Source organism: Coffea eugenioides, chromosome 3, assembly GCF_003713205.1.
Source record: "Coffea eugenioides isolate CCC68of chromosome 3, Ceug_1.0, whole genome shotgun sequence".
Taxonomy (NCBI): domain Eukaryota; kingdom Viridiplantae; phylum Streptophyta; class Magnoliopsida; order Gentianales; family Rubiaceae; genus Coffea; species Coffea eugenioides.
The window spans coordinates 47,575,614-47,583,237 of record NC_040037.1 but is presented as its reverse complement, the minus strand read 5'-3'; the positions used below and the strand labels follow the sequence as shown (position 1 = coordinate 47,583,237).

The 7,624-nt window shown below is 37.6% G+C and overlaps 1 pseudogene; it reads right to left on the bottom strand.

The window, feature by feature from the left end:
- Positions 1–2,809, bottom strand: LOC113766781 (annotated as a pseudogene).
- Positions 2,810–7,624: the final 4,815 nt, after the last annotated feature.

The window sequence follows — 7,624 nt, the reverse complement described above, 5'->3', positions numbered from 1 at the left end:
TAACTAAAAGAGACCAGATGATTTTCACATGCGTATTGTTCAGATACATGGGCATCGTTTTACATTGTTCCACTGCCACCAGACTGGAATAATGGGTGTTTACAACTTAATTCTAATTCATCGGTGTTTACAACTTAATTCTAATTCATCTAAGAATAATATGTGTTTACAACTTAATTCCAATTCATCTAAGTGGCAATCTAGTAGAATAGACAGCATGTACACAAGTACCAACATGGATATCTATATATGTTTGTCTTCCCAGTAGGCCAATAACCCAAAAGGAGGAATTGTACCAAAACTTGATTCAGACTAAATTTATAATATTCATGAGATCTGTAGTGTGCAATAAACTGACAAGAAGCCTTCACAGCAACAAGCGTGACAGAGGTGGCGTATAAGTCGGCGCATTGCCTGAAACCTGACTCCCCCATGCTTGATCTTGATCTCATCAGCATTTTCTGTCTATGCTAAATGGAGAGAAACATTTGCAGATGTCCAGACATTGACATAGATTGTCTCTACAGAAGACTGGATAAGATCTAGTCTTACTAACGCACCAACATCTACAGTCTGACCTGCCCAGAATGTTAACGAATTCCATTAGAGCCAACAAAAAAGGTGTTTCTGCAAAGAGAAAACAATCTTGAAAATAAATCGACATCTATGCTCTGGCATTTCCACATTGCAATACTGAAATATATTTGCATAACAAAAGCAAAATGCTGGCAAGGGAGGGGGTTAAAAACTATCAGCAGTTCAAGATTAAACAATATATCCGCATGGAAGCCCCTCCAAAAGTTGGATGAATCAAACTGAAACAGTAGAGAAAAGAATTAATTCATGGCTGTAACAGAATAATGAACTTCTGTCTTGCAACTATAACTCCTTATATTAATCTCTTCCCCAACTTGGACTATTAAAGCAACTTTTCTAGTCATCACTCAGTTAGAGCCGGTAACAGAAGATGCTATATTGGGTGGAAGAACAAAAGTGAATTCTTTGGATCTCATGGACATATAAAATCTCAACATCACCCCATTCTCAAGACCAAATTCTCAGCAACTATCAAACCAAATCAGATTGGATCATGTCAAAGAGGAATAGCAGCAAGACTAAGGTCTTACATTAGTCATCAGTTTCCCATTACGTTTTCAATAAAAGGCATTAAATTTAGTTAGTGGCCCGAAAACCCCTATCTACGCCAATGTGCCAGAACTAATCAACTGCATCTAACTATTGGAACAAGGGTGAGGATTTCTATCCATAACTCACATAAAAGAACCACCTTGATGCATGTTTGTACTGAAATAGAAAGAAGTTTTTGATAAACTTTGGCATGCAAATAAGAGTAATGGCCTGCCTTGATCCTATAGCTTCGAGGTTGAAGCTCCTTCCGTATCTCGACCATTTTCTGCTCCTCCCTGTTTAATCTCATGGACATGAGATATGGATGTAGCAGGCCTGGTGTATCATACATATTTGCTTTGGCAGATAATATTCCTGCAATCCTCAACATCCCCAGTGTTGTCCCAGGAACAGCAGCTTCAGTAACCGTTGTGACTTTGATGACTCCTTTTCTAGCGAATGAATTGATCAATGTCAACTTCCTAGCATTCTGAGCTCCAATTACCCAGATATTCCCTCCTGGTCCAGCCAACTCCTTAAAAACTGACAGCAAATTTCTCACTCCCAGGTCCTTATGAGCACTAACTAGACAAACCTTACTCAGCTTAGATGCTCCATTTGCCTTGGCACAGTGATGGACCCATCTATCGAACCTTGCTGGGGAAATTTGTGACAGAAGAAGATCAACCTTTGCAGCCACCAAAACAAGCTTTGGCAGCTTCTTATTAGACCTGAAACCATCTCTGCTTCCTTCCAGAACATTGAACAAAGACTTTGCTGCTCACTTAGGAAATGGACCATCAAAATCAACACAATCAACCACCATAACCACAACCGCAGCATCAGTAACACCTGTCAGCTTCATTAACTTAGTAGTTATCAACCGATCAAAATCAAAATCCAGTATCAAATTCTCAGCTACTTGATTCTTAACCTGCCCATAATTCCTTAAAGAATGACAGCACATACTGTCACCTCCTCTTTCTCCTTCTGAGCTTCCCTATCCATCCTTTTTCTCTCTGCTTTCAACAAGCTTATCTTCTTCCCCTTCTCCACTACCTCTACTGTTATGTTACCATAGCCAACACCAGCTGGACCAACCCCATCCAATTCCTTTTAACTCATCATCTTCTTTGCCAAATTTGTTGTCCAACTCTTCCAAATCCCAATCAACCCCATCTGCACCCTCAAACCTTCCTTCAAATCCATAATCACTCCCTACTAAACCCCCCCCCCCCCCCCCCAATGCCATCCTCATCATCATATCTTCAAACTCATCATCCATTAAACCCTCCAAATCCTCCTCATCCTTGTCCTCTATAATCTCACTGACTTCTACATTCTTTTTCTTATAAAAACCAGGAAGATTAGGGTCCTTATCTTGCATGAAAACTCCACAACCAGGGCAAACAGGCCCATAATTCTCATCCTGATCTCTTCCTTCACTCAAAATCAACCTCCTTCACCTTTCCTATGACCTTTTCCACTGTCTTTCTCTATTTTCTTGATTGTTGTACACCTGCTGGTTTCTTATTCAGACATGTAAAGAAATGATTTTTCCAAGTGGGTTTTGGCTAATAAGTACAAAATTACAGTAATTTGAGCAGAATGTAAAAGAAAGAAGCAGACAAGAAATCACATACCTGTGAAAAGTCGAGGCCGTGCAAAACCATTTGAACATCTAAAAGTATTCCTTAGCAACACAGTAACCGTAAGCAGTAGCAACCAATTTGATTTACATAGCTATAACAGGAAAGCTCAATATGTAAATATCAATACTCAAAAGAACCTAAGTTATGGCCCAAGCAAATAGGTAATCTATTTTGAGTTTTATTTTTCTTTTCTTGAATTTATGATAGCATAACATAAAAAAATTTTATCAATTTTAAGCAGCTTATGCACATGCCCATCAACATATAAAGAATTTGAATATCAACAAGCTTAAACAAACAATAAAGTCCGCAACAGAGGAGACGGATGGACAGTAAGGACAGAGGCAAAAGTTTGTCAGCGGATCAATCTCAATCCGATCTAGCAAGCAAAATTTTCAGCGCAGGGATGTATGAAGATACCAACATCTTTGATTACGATTAAAAGGAACAATCTCAAATAGACCAAGAACCAATTTCGGGTCATTTCTTGGTGAACATGATCTGCCATAATCTCTTCGATACCTTAGTTCTCTGGCTATACGTATGAGATGACTGTCTTTTAGCGGTAATTGCAAATCGAAAGGGAGCACCGGTTACTTAAGCGCTATCCCCGGCCACTACCCCAGAGACTTGCAGAGTTCTAAACTTGAAATTTGCACGAAAAATCCAGTGACGTGTCAAAAAAGAGAGCAGAGTCACCAACATAAGTACACACAAAAATTTTTAAAAAGAACACAACTAAAAAACGTTAAAATTTTGGTATTTAATTTGGTCTGTGAAAAGCCTGCTCGTCCATCATCGCCTGAATCGGCTCCGATCGCAGGCAGTCTTCATCGCAGTAGGAATGGAAAAAGGACAACGGAAGATAGTGTTGACGAGAGAGAGCCTCCTACAGCTCACCAACGACCGTTTGGACGATGGGAGGTGGGTGGCTATTTGCTTGTTCTCTCGCTCAATCCCTCCATCCAACCGCTGCCGCCTTCGCCACCACCGCTCAGATAAGATCAAGTAGTTTAGGGTACAGAAAAACCCTTTACTTAGTTTTTATAGGGAAGCAATTTTCATCTTTGGTCCTTTATGTTTCAAGCAAGTCACCAGAAAGCCCTTATATTTTTACATCTTAAAGCATTTCAATCTCGTTATTTTCGGGGATATGTTACACGGTTGTGCGAAAGTTCAAAGACCCAACTTGCTCATTAGTCTGAGAAAATGATATGATCAATGATTCAACTATTGGGCAAACTGTAACAGAACTATAATATCATGAAAACATCATAACAAGTATCTATTTATTAAATATGTAACACATTTCAAAGCAGTATGTATTATATTGCAGGCACTTGTCGAAACTTGATATGTAATAAGTCCACTTAGATCCATCTTTTGATTTCACAAAGGTTGCATTTGAATTGATAAAGTTGGATTTGGAGAAGAGTTTGAGAAGGTATTTGGATTGAGAAATTTGGACTGATTTAAATTTGAAATCCTCAACAAAAATCCCTGAGAATATATGGGAATTTTGTCAAGGTTAGGATTTCTAATCCACCCAAAAACCAAATGTACTTCAGTAGGTCACACAAGGAAATTTGAATTTCAGCTAATATTTCCTTGTTTGAATTGCATTTTTGGTTGGAAAAAATTTTTGGGTTTCCATGAGAAAATACGTTATCACATTTTCAATCACCTTTTCTCACATATATCACATCTTTAAAAATGTGCTACAGCGTATTTTTCTACAAAAATTCCCAAAAAATGCAATGCCGAACGAGTTTGCATCAATTGAAATTCATTTCTCGACTTCTAACTTGAATGGCTAGCAAATGGCCTTTGTCTCCTCTAAGTGATTTGCTTTTGCAAGTGAAGAAAAGAGAAGTTTAAGTTTCAACTCTTGGTCTCTCCATTCATTTTGCTTTTTGTCCTTGCTAATTAGAGGATTTAGATACTCACATTTACTACATATCTTACATTTAGACACTTTCTAACCAAAAAATTGACAATTGCTAGAGGGATCTCTCTCTTTGAGGGCCCTTTCTCTCTCTACAAAAAGAGAGCTCTCTCTCCCTTAGATGGGAGTTCCAAATCCTTCTAACTTTCCACATTTTTCAAAATTTCAAAAATTCAAACAACTTAAAACACTAGTTTCCCACCAAAAATTCAAACAACAAAGCTTATACTTCACCAATTCCCATCATGGATTCAACCAATCATCCTTTAGGAATTTAGATGCAAACCACATTCAAGACCAGTATTACTTTCTCAAGCTATTAAAGGAGTTAAGAGATATCTCAACTCAGCTCCAACCACTCTGAGGGTAATTAACAGAGGATGTTCGGACAAAAATCAAATGCGTTTGAACTCTATACAGAAGTTCGTTCAATGAGTGATAGGAAGGACTTGATACCGGGTACATCAATTAATAACTAGCATTTAGCTGTCTAACAAGTATTTCTAGCCTTAAAACCATCTACTATGCCTGTGTTTAAATTTTGTTTTTGGTCTTGTTAGGTTTAGTCATTTGCCTACCAGAATCTATATTTACCTACTATTTAGTCTTGTTTTCTTTTACTTACTATTTTATAAGGGTCATTTCATCGTCAGCTATTAGAGCACGAAATCCTACTAGTATCTCATTAAAAAATCATGGCATATGAAGTAGAGAATATCATGAAAAAATTTGCATTTTCCAACCTTAAACAAAATGAGGCATGTTTGGAAGTAGACGATGTGAATATAGGGCTACATAAGTGGTAGAATAGCTTGATTGGGAGAGTTAGAGGAGGGAAAGTAGCCAACTTTATGAGGGTCAAGAACTTTGTAATTGCAGTTTGGGGACACCCAAAAGGCCTTATTATGACTAAACTAGGGCCCAACCTATTCCAATTTTCTATTCCCTCAAAGAAGGACAGGAATAGGATTCTAAAATTGAGTACCTTGGCTAATTAATAACCAAATACTAATACTCAGTGAATGGGTAGCTGGCACAAAAGAAGATATGGAGGAGGTTTGAAACTTACCAATCCAATGGACCTCCAAGGAAGTAGGAAGAAAAATTGAGAAAGTGTTTAAGGAGGTCAGAGATGTGATCATTCCTCAAACTAGGGGGAAGGAAGGAAAACATCTAAAATTGCTAGTAATAGTAGATGTGACCCAATCTCTATTAAGAGAAATAACTATTAAAATGAATTGGGTGTTGAAGTGGGCAAGCTTCAAATATGAAATATGCCCAGATTTTTGCTACAGTTGTGGACTCATAGGGCATAGTGAGAAAAGCTGCAAGACTTGTGTGGTGATAAGTAAGGGGCAAAACAAAAATCAATATGGACCATGGCTATGCGCACAAGTTGGGAAAGGATCACCACAAAAGGATAACAGTGCCAGCAAATATGACATCGAGAGGTAGATTTAAGGATTCAAAATTGGAAAGCTAGTCAAGAAATACACTGAACAAACTTCACTAAGACCAATAACATTTGTTGAGTCAATGCAGGGGGAAGACATATCCAGTTTTGGATTAAAGTCAAACAATTCGAATTTAGGCAAGGTGCAGTTCATTAACAGCATAATAGGGAAAGGACAGGAAAGTGCATACAAAAGAGATACACAGTAAAGCAGCAACATGATGGCAATAGGAACATTGCAGAGTAGGGGTGAACTCCAATTAGACACACATATGGAAGTTGAGCTAACAAAAAATTAAGCAAAATCAAGGATAATAGAACTTCCAAAGAATGTAGCGAAGGGAAAGATAATGGAATTAGACATAGCAAAGAAAACAAAACAAAAGGTCAAAGAATCTAAACAATATGAAAAACCCAATATATATGATGGAAGCAACACAACTACGGACATGGAAATGCAAATTGATTCTAAGAGCAGTGATCAGACACGAGGCATAGCAAAGAAAAAGGAAAGCAAGATTAGGGTTGCTAGAAAAACCATAGCTAAAGGCAATCAACCACTAAAAGAGAATCAAAATAATGAAGATGGACATTGCCAAGATACCAAGAGAAAGCTTTAGATTATAAATGTAGTCATGCCAAACATGGACCAGGCTAAACAACCAACCAAGAGAAATAAAGCTACAGAGATAGGAAAGGTTATCAACCAAGAAGAAAAGGGAAGAGACTGGCCTAACTTGGCTTCTGAACCAATTATAAGAGTCTTGGTGTGGAACTGTCAAAGTGTGGGGAGCCCATTGACAATTCCCCATCTGAAGGAGGAAACCAAACTCCTCTCCCCAAGCATTGTTTTTCTATATGAAATGAAAAAAAAAATGTAATGGAAAAAGTCAAAAATAAGTTGCATTTTGAGAATAGTTTTGTGGTGGAAGCCATGAAGAAGTAAGAAGGGATAGCTTTAATGTGGAGAAGTGACATCAAAATCACTAATATTCAAGTGTCAGCGTTCACCATTGAAGCTAAAATTGAGGATGATGAAGTCAAGGATAACTGGCAGTTTATAAGCATTTATGCTAGTTGTGATGATAAAGTAAAAAAAAAACAATAGGAACTAATCAATAGGAGGAAATCCTTATGGGGAAAAAAGTGAATCATTATGGGGGATTTCAATGATATAATCTCCAATGATGAGAAATAGGGAAGGAAAGAACTTCTAAGATTTTAGACAATTTATTGACTATAATCAATTACTAGATATTGGATTTGAAGGTAAGCTGTGGACCTAGTGTAAAATTGGGAAAGCAATTGTGAAGCGAGACAAAGATTAGATAGAGAATTATGCACAATGGAATGGACTCAATACTTTAGTGATGCAAAATGAACACATATTGGGGCACATGCTTCTGACCATTGCGTGCTATTATTGGATATTTATCCTACTGGCAA